The 16704-nt window shown below is 42.4% G+C and overlaps 1 long non-coding RNA gene across 1 annotated transcript in view; it reads right to left on the reverse strand.

Annotated features, from left to right (window-relative positions):
- The window catches only part of LOC112841797 (uncharacterized), a 69045-nt gene extending 53456 nt beyond the window's left edge, over positions 1 to 15589 (reverse strand). Inside the window, exon 1 of the long non-coding RNA XR_003213172.1 lies at positions 15525 to 15589. This is a non-coding gene — a long non-coding RNA (uncharacterized LOC112841797). The remainder of the gene's footprint in view (positions 1 to 15524) is intronic.
- Positions 15590 to 16704: the final 1115 nt, after the last annotated feature.

A 16704-nucleotide genomic window follows, 5' to 3' on the forward strand; every position in this document is an offset into this window, starting at 1 on the left:
TCTTGCAGAAACAGTGATGGTTTAATTCTTTGTGTATCACATGCATCCCTGTTTTCTACACTGGCTCCCTGAAAGAATTACATGCTATTAATTAATTCACATATTATGTTTCTCTACCTGATTCATCCTGTTCTGGGTGGTCACATCCTTTCCCAGCATCCCCGTGAAAGGCAGAGAACACTCTGTTCTGTACTGCCTGCATTTACATGACTGTCATTACTGTGAATAATCAGAATTATGTAACATTCAATTAAAACAAGAATGAGGTAACATTTCAGTACGGAGATTAATTTGCAGCATATCAGGAGGAGACTTCCAGATTTAAACTGTTGATAAAACATATATTAGATATTTGGTATTACTTCATGTGGGGTTAATGCACGATTAAGGGGATGAGCATATAATCCTTTAGCCATATGACTCGTCGGCTTGGCCATGATCACTCTAATTCTGCGAGGAGGTTTAAACGCTGCTGGTGGCTATGCTTGCATCATAGTCAGAAGCTTCAGGCGGAGGGCTGCAGGTGGGGCAAATTAGGTTAATAATGAGCACACTGATTAGTGATTAGCTCATTAGTGGGTAAGAAACCAGAGATTTGGGTTTGTGTGACTGGATTATGTGAGCTGGGAGGGAGTCGCCTCTTGAACTTTAAACTGATGAAACTGAAATGGCTAGGCTTGTGACTTTCTTACACTTCTTCATCAATTACCATCTTCATAGTAATTAACACAATGATAATGATGCCTGTGTCTGATTAGAACTGAGATATAAGTGTGTCTATGAGCATTCTGCTAACAATTTAATAAAATGTAAGATAATCATGTCATGCTGATACTATGATGAATAAAATCAGTGAATATCAGCGGTACCAGGTCGGACCTCCTTTTGTTGTCAGAACTAAACGTTTAAATGATGCTCAGTTGGTACAAAAGGGGAACAAAGTGATTCATCTGAAGATTCGTCTGAATAAAAAAACATTTTTCCAAACTTCTCTTGCTCTGTTGCCCAGGTTTGGTGATCCTCCTTGAAATATAGGCTTGGTTTCCTTTTCTTAGCTGACAGGAGTGTGGTTTTCTGCTGGCTGTAGCCCATCTACTTCAAGGTTTAATGTGTTGTGTTTTCAGGGATGCTCTTCTGCATACCTTTGTTGTAAGGAATGGTTTTCTGAGTTATTGAGGCCTTCTCTCAGGTAAAAAACAGTCTGGCCATTCTCTTCTTCCTCCTCCTCTAGCATCAACAAGACATTTTCACTCAGGCCGATTATCTTAGTGATCATCCACATGAGAAACTGGGCCTGCTGTGGAGGTCTGCACAAAGCTTATAAAGCTTATATTGAGGTCAGCTTATTGGTGCAGCCCTCCACAGCAGCCCCAGTTTCCCATGCGGCCCTTTGGGAAAATTAATTGTCCGCTCCTGTCTGAAAAGGAAGGTTCAGTGCAAATCATTACAGAGTTGACTATTATCTTCACAGTCACCAGCTTTTACCTCAACACCTATGTGAGATTTAAAGATCACCGTGTCTCCATTAGCATCAGGGAAACGCCCTATAAATGAATGTGTTGGTGTTTAATCCCTCCAGTAAAGGGCCAAAGAGTTATAGTGTCATTCTGTGTCCTAGCAGCTTCCTAAAACTATTTATTTTGATTTTTCATGTCTGGTTAACTACCTTAGTGGCTACAGAGTAGTGACTGTACTTTTCCTATACTTTCATTGGACATTTTAGTCCTTGTTATGTTTAAAAAGGCTGCGTAGGCTTTTCCAATCATTGGAAAGTGTTTTTTATTCCACAGGATTAGCCCCCACCGAAGAGCCATTTGTCGCTCAATGCTAGAAAAAATGTTTGGCGTATAGATGGCATATGACGGTATTTCTATCATACCTATGATATTAGCTCAAATGTACATTGAAAGAACAGCATCAAAACTTTTCAGTTAGTGAGGATGACTCGTTTTGTAAGCCCGTCACAGCAGCTTTGTTTTGACACATGATACCTCGAAATGTCAAAAAGTCAGCCTGGACAAAGTTTTCAATCAATTAGTTCACATTAGCCGAATTAGCTATGGTCACATTTAATCAAATCCGTGCCATTTCCCATCACATAATTTAGTTAAAAGAGAACATCCATGTCCTGTCAGGCTAGTCTCCAGTGTCCCACTCACTGATTTATGACTCATGGAAATCTCCCTACCATCTGAGCACAGCCATTCCAACCCCATCATCCAGCTGAGGTCCAGCCAACTGCACCACCTGCTTGAGAGCAACCCCCCCCCCCCCCCCCGCCCCCAATACCAATGTAAAGCAGTCTGAACACACTGGGTCTACCCTAACGTGAGTACAGGCTTCAATAACAGTCAGTACAGAGACTCAGCCCTCTCCAACCTCAGTTTCTTCAGCTACACTAAAAAGTACACTGTTATAAAAGAGAGACATTAGAAACATAGTAAAACATAGTTCCAGGCTACCCAGATGTTGCAACAGTGAGTAAATTTTGCAGAATTGCTCACTGACTAATCCCTGTTCAAGCCAGATGATACCACAGAGTAACATTTGTAACACAAGATAGTAAACAGACTGGTTTTTATGTAGTGCTTTACTACTCTACCTGAGCACTCTATACAACCTCATTCCCTTTAAAAAAAAGAAAAGAAAAAGATTTTGTACATAAGCTCGTTCTGTTTAACCATGATAGATGTAACTGGGAACATCTTTGTTACACAAGGAAATTTGGGATGCAGACTGGAGCTGCCAGGGATCAAACCACCAACCTTCCAATTAGCAGATGACCTGCTCTACCTCCTGAGCTACAGCCACCGCACAATAACATTACATTAAAAACAAGACAAAACAGATCCAGAGTTTAGAGCGAACTGAGCTGTTCTATTATTCTCTCTTCCTCCATGACTCTCTGGCTCTTCTTCAGTTTATTTCTAAGCAACTGAGGACCAAGAAGTAGAGCAGATCACCCATCTGTTGGAGGGTCAGCACATACTGAACACAAAAACTACCCCAATAATATATACATGATAGGATAAAGTGCTGTGATGGATGTGTGTTGTGTGTGTGCAAGCTGCTTTCAGTGTGAAGCTTTTTTAGTGTGTGGTCTATAAGAGACAGAAGAGAGCTACATAAAAGGCATCCATTTACCATTCAATTTACTTTCTCTGTGTTAACCAAGACAATGACATAATCGGTGAACGGCTACAGTTTGGCAGAAACATCACTGAGTCTAGAAAACAAACCATTCAAATCCCGTCCCATTTTATGAAGCAGAGGCTCAATGGCTAGAGAGCAGAGAGTACCAGATAGAGGGCAGCTCTAGCTGACCCCCCTCTGAACAATGAAGAGAGCACTTAGACCTCAAAACACTCACAGAACCTGAGTCTTGGTTATTAAACCTATAGGTTGAAACCAAAGGCAGATAGTCTGCTACAGAAACTCATGTTCAACCTTGTGAAAAGTATTTTCTTGTTCAGAGTCTACATCTCATGAGGATGAGACCTCCACATAATCTCAAATTCAACATCTCCTCCTGGGCTGAACCTTGGACAGGATGTTGCTTTTAACTGTCTTTAACACCACCTCCTCTCCTTTGTTCGGTAGATTAGTAAAGAACAACCTCCTGCAGCTAAGAAGCCGCTTTCTTCTCTCCAGTCACTTTGTTATCACCTTCAAAAGGTCTTCACCTGAAACAGACATGGTTGTAAAAGTCAACTGTCTATGCAAAGACAAGTCTCTAAGGTTATCAGAGGTATGCAGTCCAGAGATGGAAAACCAAGCCTACAGCTTTGCGTCCATACCAAAGAAGAAAAATTGAGTTGTACTGCAACATTCAGCAGGATGGCCGGAGCCGACTTTTTAGATTTCAGGGAGTCTACAGTTAAAAACCTTTGATGTGCTGTTGTGTCCACCACCTGAGTCTGGAGGTTCCACACAGGGTGGTTGTGTCTTGAATGCCATAACAAATGAACAGTGGCCAGTGTTGTTTAATCTGTGCAAATCTATGATTTACCTAAATCCCACCACTTTTGGACACAGGCAAAAACTACATTTTCTCTGTGTAATTCAAAAATCTGTTCATAAATATATTCATAAGCTCCTCTAAAATCCTTTTCATTAAGAAGGAAAGCGTTGGCAATGCTAATACTCACTTGAGAAACAAGTGAGTATTTATAATAAAAGCACACACAAGTCACGTTCCCGCCTCCAGTTGCTTTCATTTTCTATATAACTCTGTGTCTTCCTACTTTTGTCAGTTATATCAGGTTAAACAGAGGACCTTTTTTGAGATCCCATCTGGCTCAGTTGGAGTTCAGAGTGCCTATTTTGAAATCACACATGGTGAGAAAAGAGCTTAAGGAAAATAAGAAGAGAAAAGGGTGAACACGAAGACAGAAAAGGTTTTTCTTGTTCTTCTTTAAGCTACTCCCTTCAGGGTTCACCACAGAGGATCATCTGCCTCCATCTCACCCGATCCCAAGATCCCTGCTCTGTCACAACAACCTAAAGATTCATTGAATCTGTGAATCTTCTTTGTGGTCTTCCTCTTTTCCCCCTGCCTTGAAACTGCATCTTAAACATCCATTCTGGCTCATATCCTTCTGTCAAAATTCACCTCTGACACTCATCTCCACTCACTCCACCCTGCCTGATCTCTCTTCCTCACCTCTCTGGTGCACCAACTATGGTTGACGCCAGGTGTTAAAACTCGTCCACTATCACCTCTCTCCCTCTCATTCACACATGTATTTTTGCTAGCTTCTGCTGACATTCATTCCTCTTCTTTCCAGAGCATACCTCCACCTTCAGACTCTCTCTACCTCCTTCCTACTCTCAGTTCACACCACAGTGTTGTCTACGAACATGATAGTCCACAAAGACTTATGAATAACCTCATCTGTCGCTCTACCCATCACCACTGGAAACAAGAAGGGGTTTAATTACGTTCAGTTAAATTTTATTTTTATTATACAGCGCCAAATCACAACAGTCGCCTCAAGAAGCTTTATATTGTCAGGTAGACCCTATAGTAATACATACAGAGAAAAACCCAACAATCGTATGACCCCCTATGAGCAAGCACTTTGGCGACAGTGGGAAGGAAAAACTCCCTTTTAACAGGAAGAAACCTCTGGCAGAACCAGGCTCAGGGAGGTTCTGAGCCTGGCCATGAGAGAAGGCCTCCTAACTATATGCTTTAGCAAAAAGGAAAGTTTGAAGCCTAATCTTAAAAGTAGAGATAGTGTCTGTCTCCTGAATCCAAACTGGAAGCTGGTTCCACAGAAGAGGGGCCTGAAAACTGAAGGCTCTGCCTCCCATTCTACTTATAAATACTCTAGGAACAACAAGTAAGCCTGCAGTGTGAGAGCGAAGTGCTCTGATGGGGTGATATGGTACTACAAGGTCATTTACATAAGATCATCAGAGCTCATCTCTGATGTAATCCTGCCTCTACCTGGAACCATTCTGTCACCCGTACCACTCACCAATGTCTCACATACTCTTACACACTTCTTGGCACTCCTGACTTCTTCCTGCAGAACCTCAGTTCACCTCCTGCTAGTTTATCATGTTTTCTCTTGAGCCACAAAGACACGATGCAACTCCTTCTCCTTTGCTTTTACAGTATTACTTTTTTACTCACTTCTGTTCTTAACCTAGCTTCACCAACTCTTTTCTATACCTTCATAGTATCTTCATGGTTTGGCTCATCAACTCTTAACCCTTCTACACTTCACTCTTCTTCTTGAATATCGTTACTACTACTCTTCTTACTTCCTCAGGCATCCTCTGGCTCTCCAGGATTGTGTTAAACAGTCTGGTTAAAAACTCCACTGCCTTCTCTCCTAATAAATCTCAATACCTCCACAGGTATGTCATCTGAGCTTTCCACTCTTTACCATCTCTGTAGATTCCCTCACTTCCTCCTGACCGATCCTCTGCACTTTCTAATTTGCTAATTGTTCTCCATCTGCCCTCCCCTGTCACATTTTCTTCACTCATGAGCTCCTCAGTGTACTGCTTCCATCTTCTTGGCACACCTTTCTTCACTTGTTAGGGAATTCCTATCGCTAAGGAAGAGAGAAAAACAAGATCCCTTGTTTGGATATCAGTGACAGTAATTACTTGTGTACTTATTTTAAGAATCAGTCTCTAAGTCCAATGAATTCCTGTCAGTAACTGTTCTCCAAGGTTTCCTGATGTTTTTGTTAGGTGCCCAGCTGACTCACCAAGAAGTTTCAGGCCTGGAAAGTAATTGTGTGCTTTCACACACCTGCCTCCATCAGTTCCCTGTAGTAACCGTTCTGTTATCAGCAGGAGAGTACCAGCTCTGCAGGTCTTCCTGTGTCAGTGTGAAAACACTTTGTGACTCAGCTGAGGATTTTCAAGCTTTTATCCCTTTAGTTACTTCAGTGTTTTCAGAAATTCTGAATTTTTCCTCTTATCTGAAGGAGTCATCTTTGTCTTCAGTTAAATACTTCCACTCTGGTAAATTATCATTTCTCCTCATTCTTGATAATCATTTGAAGTAGCTGTTGTCTTCTTCTGCTTCCATGTTCAGTCTTTTCGTCTAGTTATTATTATTTTTGTTTTTACTTTTTTTGTATGTCTGTCAGTCTCTCTGTGGTCCTTTGTCAATTCTCTCCCATCTCCCACCTCCCCACCAGAGACTGCAGGGTATCCCAGCCTGGATCAGTTGCAGTCCTGTTTAGTCCAGGCAAAGCAAGGGACAATCAAGCGCCGCTCCACACATCATGGTCTAAAATGTGGCAACAACCATGTAGTTATACTTTGAATGTCAGGCCTAACACACACCTGTTTCAGCAGGTTGGATTTACTACCCAAAGAAACTTCTTTTATTGAGGAGACAAGTCATGATAGTTAACCAGTTAGTTTAGCCAGCACTTTAGTTTTTTTCTATTTTTCTATTTTTTCTATTTTTATGCCTCCATGAGACAGACTGAGCTGGAAGACACAGAGATGCACAGATACGCTTTGTCAAATATCTTTATCTTTGACTTTATCAGTTAACATTAGAGTGTTATTTAATAAACTCCAATGTTGTGTAAATACAGAATCTAAGCCAAAGAAACAGCATATTAGTCAGGTGTGACTTTTCAAACCCAACACCTCCTGTATCCATCAGAAAATACTCTAAAGTGCATTGAAGAGTTTGCAACCATATCATCCATTTAAAAAAGAGCCTCAATTTCCACACAAAAGAACAAAGTGTGGGGTTTGCTTACAGAGATAAAAGCATGAACTCTATTGGCCTCAAGTAAAATCCTCCAAGGTTCTTGTCTCAAGAGGTATTAAACCTCCTCACAGGCCTTCAGTTTTGTCTCTACACTGTGTCAGCTGTCCCATGGCGTTCACATGTTGTCATTCCTTTCACATGACATGCCTTTTACTTAGTAAAACTGATAACAATTGATAAAAGTCCTGCGAACCCATTCTGTTTTTTGGTGGAAAAAAAAACATCTTCATCTTCACTACTACACTCCAGCCATCATTTCTTTCATCATTCACTCTGTCCTCATATTTAAAGTGTTCTTTGTTCTGTCAAATAAACAACGCTGGAGTTTTTTTAATCAACTTAAATCCAGCCTCATAGACACCCTTCATCCAAACCGCTCCAAACTCAAGAGCTGAGCTCAGAAAAGATTCTCCTATGTCCGTTGGTGCATAACAACACCTTTTCCTGTCCTTTCTTTGTCACATATGGGTTTTAGGAATAAGAAAGAAATATAAAAACTCTTAGAATAAGTTTACAGGCTTGCATCAGAAAGCAGGGTGGAGTTATTTCTGCAGTGAGGAGGATGTTTTTTGGCAAGAGTGTACTTATGTAAATCTTTTAGATCATACAGCCCTTAAGGCGGTGGGTTAGAGGCCAATATTATCATTTGATACTGGCCCGTGTAGTCATGGTGCACGGGTGAACAAATCGATGTTCTTTTTATTTATGCATATTAATATAGGGAGGATTTGTTAATTCGTGTCAGGATTGTTGCCTAATTCAGATACTTCACTGGAGTCAAAGTGAAGAGCTGAACAAAGTTTCTTCTGTCCAGTGGAGTGCCTGAGGCGTTTTCTTGAGAATCACTTGCTGTTCTTTAAGTCGTTCCTCTCTGTGTCTGGAGGAAATGGAAGGACCATCAGTATGCACTGTGGAGAAGTACACCGGGAAGGCAGTGGGCTGCTAAGAAGAGGTGAGTGCTGAAGAAGGGTGTTTACTGATCAGAGGATTAGGGCAGAGGCAGGCAGAGAGATAAAAGAGATGACAAGCAGGGGTGTCTGAGAATGATTAGACTGCCACCATGCCAATAGGGAAAATGGGAACCATGGCCAATAAGAAATGACAAAGAGAGAGAGAGAGAGAGAGGTGGAACAAGATAAACAGGAGAGGGGGAGGCGGAAAAAGAAGCTGGGGTAAGCTGGAGAAAGTGAGGGGACGCTGACAGAAACACAACAAGTCTGGAGGAAGGAGCGGATGAAAGACGACAAAAAAACAGAAGCCCAGTGTGAGAAAGAATAAATAGGAGAGAGAAAGAGACAGAGTGAGGTGTCAAGGTGGAGGAGAGCAGAGCCTCCATTTGTTGTTTTTCCACTCGCTTCTTGCCAAACACCAGGCGCTGCGGTCACCTTTCCGACACACTTTCCGGTTATGCCAATATGTCCTCCAGACACATAATTGTGGAGGATGAAAAGACGGATTGTGGCCTGGTTTTTAGGTCATACCAGCTCTCCTTTGCTTGCTTGCTGAGGTCAGAAACCCTCCACATCCCATCTGTCATTTTGTCAGCAGAGGTCTAACCTTAAGGACAGTTAGTCTGCAGAAGACTTTGGCTGCAAAAAATCTGGATCTTTTTTAAGAGCTGCTGTCACAATTACTGCAAGAAAGTGCTCAATGATACCTTTGTTGGGTATGCTAGGACCTGAAATACTTAGGACATGTTTTTCTGCTGTGCCTCGCATGTTTGGGAAATTAGCTATTCAAGGTGCTTCATATATCAAGACCTGGGTGATGGAAGTGCTTTAGCTGAATGACTGCAATCTATGTGCATGTTGTAAAAGTTTAAAATGGCCAGTGTTTCAGCCAGCCTGAGGCCATGGCTTGTTAAATGTTTTGTCAGAGAATAAAATAAGAGGTTTTCTTCAATTGGAGCCTTCTGGCACCTTAATCAATTCATTATAAAAACCAAGACAACTTGCACTCACAGCTGGGCTATATGCCATTCCAATAGCACCGGCAGACTGCACGCAAAACCCCCACAAGAACCATTAGCTGTCATTTACGTCCAAGTGGAACAAATCTTAAAACTAATTAAGCTGCGCCCCCATGACGAGAACGTGAAGGCAAATTTTGCCATTGGGAGAATTGAGAATCGATGGCTGACAATTTCCAAAGTCCTGTCCTGAATTCAAGACGTGGGCGTGTGCAGCGGGTTGCAGAATCAATCACGGCAAATTGAGTCCTGCGTAAACACGGTTAGAGCGATTGACCAAAACAGAGTAATTCAGACGGAGGGGAGCCAAGCCAACCTCACTGGCGGCACACTCCATTCTTTTTTTGGAGCTCTTGCCAAGGCAGAGGGACAGTCTGTGCCACTTTGAAGAGGTTAGCACAGTCTGCAAATGCTGACATCTGAATGAAATGAGAAGCCGGAGACGCGCACACGCAAACACACACACAAATACACTGTAAGTAGGTGTGTGATGGGAAATGCAGGTGCACAATGCGGTATTGTGACATCACGTTAAGCACAAGTAACAGCTCTAACAAGGCAGGCGCTTACACTACCACACACATACAGAGTGAATGAAGCCAATTACCAAAAGATGTCATATCTCTTCTTATGGCTTCCCGGGGCATTCGAAGAAAAAAAAAAGAAATGGAAAATTGAGCTGTTGTAAAAGTCAAAACAGCTGCTAAAACCAGCACCTGTCACAGGTGGTAGGAGTTAATTGCAACAGTAACATAAAATTTCAAGCAGCATCTGGCATTTTTTTCTTCTTTTTGTATTTGCTGTGACATTTGGATGACAGCGTCCTTTCAAACAGTTGGCTCGAACCGTTTAATCAAGTTTAGAACTGCATGCAGGTTGGGTTTTTTTCCCCTCACAGTGTCCACATTTCGTAGCACAAAGTCGAATTGATGTCTACGTCCCGGAATCGGACAGCCTCATTAGCCTAAACTGGAGCTTGATGAGCAAGGTATGGCTGCAGTTCCTTTTCTAATTTTACTCAGTGATGCTGTCTTTCGTTTGGGTTGCGCTGATTGAAGGCAGATTGCAATTTCATCAACAAAACCACGCGGGGGATAAAGCCAAATACAATAACGGGCGTTAAAGAGCCTATTATCTGTGACCATCTGTGACCTGTGTGTGTAATAACAGAACCGGAGCTTCAGTTTGGAGGTTCAAAGAGCTACTTTGGCAGGACTGTCAAATAGCTACATGCTGCCTAAACTGATGATCGTATTGGAGTGGCTGACACTTCGCTATGAATGTGTGCCTGACAAGGCAGGTGTATTAATCCTGAACAGAAATTCTAAGAATAAACACAGAAACTAGTAAAAAATCCAAGAAAAGGTACATACTGTTTCTCCCACAGTGCATCAGTGCTGCAGGCCATTGGCTCAACCAAGCTGTGCCATTAAAACTGGCGTAGTGGCAGATTGCCGCTAGATGCCTGAAAAGAATACTTCACTACAACATGATCACTGTTATATTAATACCACACCAGCTTTTGCTGCTACTGCAAGCCAGAACTCTCGAGTCACATTAATTACAGATTTTGGACAAACCTCACTTTGGTTTCAAATTTGAATTCTAAGCAGAAAAATAAATAAATAAATCCAAATGTCCACTTGATGCTGATAAAAGTACTCACTCTGCATAATCAGAGAGTTGGGTATTTCAGTCAGTACTCCAGCGCAATTACAAAATTATGCTGTTGACATAGTAACATCAACAACATGAAATGGTATAGACTCTCTCACTGAGCACAGCCAGCCTTTTTTTTCCTTTTATGAGCAACCGTATCTCCTCTGTATCTGCTCCATTTGTTGGTTGACACTGTGACCATTGCAGATTGCCTTAATGTTATTGTTGCCTATAAATTAAAGCTTTAAGAAGACACTCAAAATGGAATTCAACTAGAATAATCAGCATCACCTAACGACAGTCCAGAATTTCTCTCTGCTTTGTACATCAGTGGCATGAATGGTCAGAGTCTATATGCTTAACATGCAAGCAGATTCTGATGCTTTGGAAAACTTCAGTTATTTATTTAACATGAACTAAGTGGCGTTTCTTGGTCATAGGTGTGGATGTAGGATATGTCTCTCTGTGTTCATTGGTAGAGGTGAGCAGATCCATTCAAATATCGATAGTATCGATCAGAACAGTGCTATTGGTATTCAATAAGTTCAATACTAACATGATAGGATTGAGAACTTGTTTCTACTGGTTCTGCATTTATTTGGTATCAGATTGATTCTTAAATTTCCAGTATTGCACAGCAATATTAATTAGGCCTGTGTGGACTGATGACCTGTGCAGGGTGCATACACTGCCTCCAGCCCCACATGCAAACCTAAATCTGATAAGTGTTTTTGGTGCTGCATCAAGATAACGTGGTCAAATAAGCAATAAAAGTTACATTACTTATATACAACTGTATACTTGCTTTTTAAACTCCACTTATTTCTGGCAAAATCAAATAAACACTCAAAACCACATTTTCTCTGTAGCCCAAAAATGCAGCATGCATGCCAAGTTTTGGTAACAAGAGGTCGCGATAAGAGCTAGACCTACAGCTCAGGAATTTGGGGTAAGCATTACTCCCCTTATTCAACGTCAACTTTACACTTTTCGCCGCTATAATCACGCAGCAGCAGTAGCAGCAGAGAATTTCTCTGATCAGCAACCACCTGAAGGCAGTCGCTGTCAACCAGCTGCTTCCGTCTGACCTTCTGTTTTGATTAAACTACACTTCTCACACTTGTTGTAGTTAACTGTAGGAAATGGATGCAGGAAGGATGTCCTGTTATAAATCTTTAATTATCATCCTTAAGCAATCAGCTTAAATCAGCAGGATGGGCAAGCTGCCTTCTGTATAAGAAAAAAAGGACATTAGTCCCATTTCACTTGCATTTCTTTTGTGAAGAATAAAAAAAGCAGCTTTTCTCGTCTAAAATTAGGTGTCATTAATCAGTTTAGCTAACGAGATCCATTCACTGTTATTCTTACAGGATAATCCATCTAGGTGAATTAAAGACAATTTTGGTACAATGGCATTAAGAGCAAGTGTAGGGCTCTCCCCGGAGACAATATCGGAATATCTCAATCGAGCGAGAAAAAACTTTTTTGAAAAACTTTTTAAAAAATCAAACAGAAAATACAGGAAGAAAGGAAATCGGGTGAAAGAGAGATAATACATGAGGAAATGTATAAAAAATCAGTTTTAAAATGAGAAAATGGAAAAATAAACAGGGATGTAACAAACATGAGCGATATTAGAAAGGCAAATAAAGACAGCCAAGCTAAATTGGAGACATCAATCTGTCATAATTTCATGACTTTTTAAAAATACTCTGTTTATTGTGTTACATGGGACATATTTTGCTGGTTTCGATCCACAATATTCCTTCACACATAGGATTTCAGGGCCTTTGATGGTTCTGTCATATAAATGTGTTTGATTTCTTCAGCTGACTGGTCACATCGCAGCAAAGACAACAAATCAATGTGAACTATTAACATTAAAGTGGGTCCTATAATTTGACACCTTGGTTTTGATCTATGTGTTTTATTTCCCCTGATCGAATGCAGGTAAGAACTTCTTTTCACCGCCAGCGCACAGTAAAAATGTCACCGACTGTTTATGAAATATAGACGTGAATATGTTCCTTATTGACGTGATGAAGTTTTACTTTCCTCTATCAACGAATGAGGCACATCGTTCCACTGGTGGCAAACACGGAGCCGCCCACGTGAGTGGAAAGAGCGGCATTGTTTGCCTTCTGGGGGTGTCAGGCGAGTCAGTGCTTCTCTGTGCTCTGCCCCTGAACAGCGTATTGCACTCTGGCGAAGCAGCACAGCCCCTGCCATTGTGCCCTAATGGACTGCTGATGACTACGACCTTCTGCTCAACCCGATGAGGACACAGAGGGAAGGGGTGGGGAGGGTTCGCGTGCGTGTGCGCGCGCGCGCCTATGTTCGACTTTACTTTTGAAATGGTGGATGGGTGCATAAAGGAGACTGAGGACATCCAACTCATAAAACCAAAATAGTGAGATGAGATGGAGAGAGTAGATGGCTTTGAAGAGGAGTTAAGTATGATGGACGAAGGGTCCCAGGAGAGGCAGAGAGAGTCGGAGGGACCAAGGAGAGGGGAACAAAAAAGAGGGGAAGAGGAAAGGAAAGATGTTCCATCCAGCCAAGAGAATAAAGACATCTGTGCTGGTGAGCAAATGTTCCATAAGTCACTCCATTAGCCTGGAAGTTACACAGACTGTGCACAAGTGCTACTACTCCTCTGTTAGATGAAGAAAGTTGAGCAGGCTTCAAATGGGGATGGGGATTAAGGGAGTTCAGGTTGCTGTTTGAAGCACAGAGCATATCTAGACAATGAATGTTTCCCCCCACCCCACCACCACTTCATCGCTGCCACCACGTCTTGGCGACAGAGGCGTCGAGATGAAGCGGTCGCTAACAAACCAAGACAAGCCTGGGTGAGGTGAGACGAATCTGCAAACAAATCTGCTAACAAATATAGCTCCTCCAAACCCGGGAGAGGGAGCGTAAGAGAAGAGCGAAAGCAGAAGGAGAGGTGATGATTTATCTAAAGTATTTGCTGTGTGCTCATGGAAATGTGCCAGAAAGAAAAGAAATCTCACAAAACACACTCAGGAATATAATGAAGCAGCAAGAGAGAGTGGGGGGTGGGGGGGGGAGGCAAAAATTAAGTCTTCTTTTTATGAGCAAGCTGGAATGAACTGAGGGAGGATGCAGATGGGAGATGCTGATTTGGATGAGAGATGACAGGTACAGTAGCGAAAGCCACAACCGCAGACAGGCAGGATGGTTAATGAGCAGGTGAAAAAAAATCTCCACATTCAATGAGTTGGTGATGGGTGAGAAGCGGAAAAAAAAACCCAACTCGTGGGTGGATGATGCCTCGTCGCGTCCTGTTTGATGCCCAACATGTCCAAAGCACGCTAATAGCCACGTGATGGTGATCGCTAGTGATGGATTACACTTGACATCAATTCCTTCTGGCCTGCAGTTTCACTGGTGTACCCTACATGAGGCCAGAACTTATTTTTTTCTTCAAGTTTTCATTTTCCTTTTTCTAACCGCAGCGACTTCACTGAGTCGAATTGACGGGTCTTAGTGAAGTCAGAGAATGTCATCTTTGAACTTGGACTTGATGATAAGTAACAGAGACCGTTTCTGTGTGAGAGTCGCGAGTCAGCGGGGAGTGAACAGCCGAAAAGAAAGGCAGACTGAGAGCTACAGAGGGGAAAGAGAGAGAGAGCGAGGAACAAGGGAGAGTTGAAGAGGCCAGGATCACAAACCCAACCCCCCCACCTCGCCTGCCCCGGTGATGTGCTGACTGGCAGAAAGGGACCGCCGAGGGAGGAAGGAGGTAGGTGGGGTCTGAGGAAAGGGGGTCTGATGGGAGGGTCAAATCAAGGAAGGAGGTGGAAACATACAAAGTCAGCCTATGTGGCCAAAAGTGACATTTGTTCCAGTGTCTAAGCCTGCCTATTCATTTCTGCAGTGACGCAGTGGAAAAGCTGGGCGTCGAGTGTAGAGGGTCACCTTTTTTATCACGGTGATGACGATGCATAAAAGCAAGGTGCTCCTAAGCCAAAATAGTGAGACGCAAAACCAAAATAAATTCCACTCATAATTTTGCATCATTGTAAAGGTTTTGAACGATCAGTATTCGAATCAGTGGAATTCTGCACATCCCTGTTGGAAACACACAGCCACGGATCTGAACAGTGGAACTGTAAAGCTGGAGATCCTTACAAAGCAAAAATAAAAGCACTTCTGTGGTATTCAAATGCCTTTTTAAAATGTAAATTGCCCGCTCTTCTCGGTAGCTTTTGGAAACTTGCACCGTGTAGCATAAAAAGCACCGTGTCGACGGAGGCAGGACACCAGAGAGCAGGGCAGAGTTAGGGGGATGGAGGGGATGGGAGGAGAATCAGGAGAGAGACAGTACATGGAGTGGCTATTATACATTTTTCATTACGTTTCTAGGCACTAAGCCACATCAAAGCCTCTCACAGATAGAGAGGAAGGGGAGAGAGAAAGAGGGAGAGAGAGCAAAGTTGACACAGGATGTTCTAATTAACTTCACAGTCGCTTGCTCTCTCTCCCCCTCCTCTCTCGCACACACACTCCTTCTCTGTGTGAGGGTGCTTCGACCCTGCCCACTGTCTGTATGCGTGTCTTGTAAATTCATCACGACATACCCCAACTACCAATAAAAAAGTGTTTCAAGCTTACTGTAGAGTTGCAGCTCATGTAGGAGTGATCAAACAGCAAAATCCAGTGAGGGCCTTGGGGGAAAGGGAGGGGGTAGGGGCAGGAAAGGGATATCAGAGAGAAGGGCGGGGGTGGGGGTGGGGGTAGCCCTGAGGTGCTGCTTGTGCCACGCCCATGGAGGGAGGGAAAGAGGAAGCAGCACAGACCCACCCTTTCTACCCTGCACTGGCTTATGGTGCATTCAGGCCGCATGGGGAAAATCCAAAACACGAGCTTCCGGCTTCAGAACAAACTTTTATTTTTTTTAGGCTGGCTTCTGAACTCCATCAACCAGCTGCCAGTTATGCAGCGGGGGGATGGGGGAGAGAAGAAGAAAGCCAGTTTATAAAATTTTATTTTGCAGTTGAAAATGTTCCTGTTGCCTTAAAACATTTTATTTAAAAAACTTTTAGACTGTGATAACAGAAAAGATTTTTTTTTAAGTCTCAAAAAGTTTACCTGCCAAATTTGTTTCCTACTCGTTTTCCCCACTGGCCTTGAAGGCAGCATCTTATTACCCTCTTTTATCCCCTCTCTTTGACATACTTGAAGCCTGATTCCCGCTTGGTGTGAGTCAACAGGAAGTTGAGTGCACTCTTCACATTGAGCAAATTGTACAGCAGCCTTGTCATCTTTATGTCTCAGAGATTAGTCTCCTTCCCAAGTGCTGAAGGAAATGAGCCCCAGTGAAAGAGAGTGATTATATGTCTCTGTATAGGAGTGCATGTGGCAGCCTGAAAGAAAAAAAAAAGGGGGAAAGAAGAGAAATGAAATTCCAGTCAGAAAGTGGAGGAGAGAAACAAAAATAAGTGACTAATTAATTTCCCAGTGATCGCATTTCGATCAGCTCAACAAACTCAAACTTGAATCTGGCTTCACAAAAGATGAAGGACTTTAGCAAGTCACATCACTTTCAGAGACAAAGTTCATCTTCTTTGTGTTGCTTTTGGTGTGTACTTAGTTTACTTGTGCCAGAAGGGGTGAAAAACATTAAGACAAATGGTAATAAGTGCTACAATAAAAGGCCAATTAAATCATTATTTTAGCAGCTTTTTTGGCAGACATTTTGAATCAAAGTAAAGAGAACATAGCCTCAGTGCAGTGTTTAAATAAATTAGGGCTAATGTATGGAGCTTGCAGCAAAGCAAGCAGTTGACTGTAA

Source organism: Oreochromis niloticus, linkage group LG12 (assembly GCF_001858045.2).
Source record: "Oreochromis niloticus isolate F11D_XX linkage group LG12, O_niloticus_UMD_NMBU, whole genome shotgun sequence".
NCBI lineage: Eukaryota > Metazoa > Chordata > Actinopteri > Cichliformes > Cichlidae > Oreochromis > Oreochromis niloticus.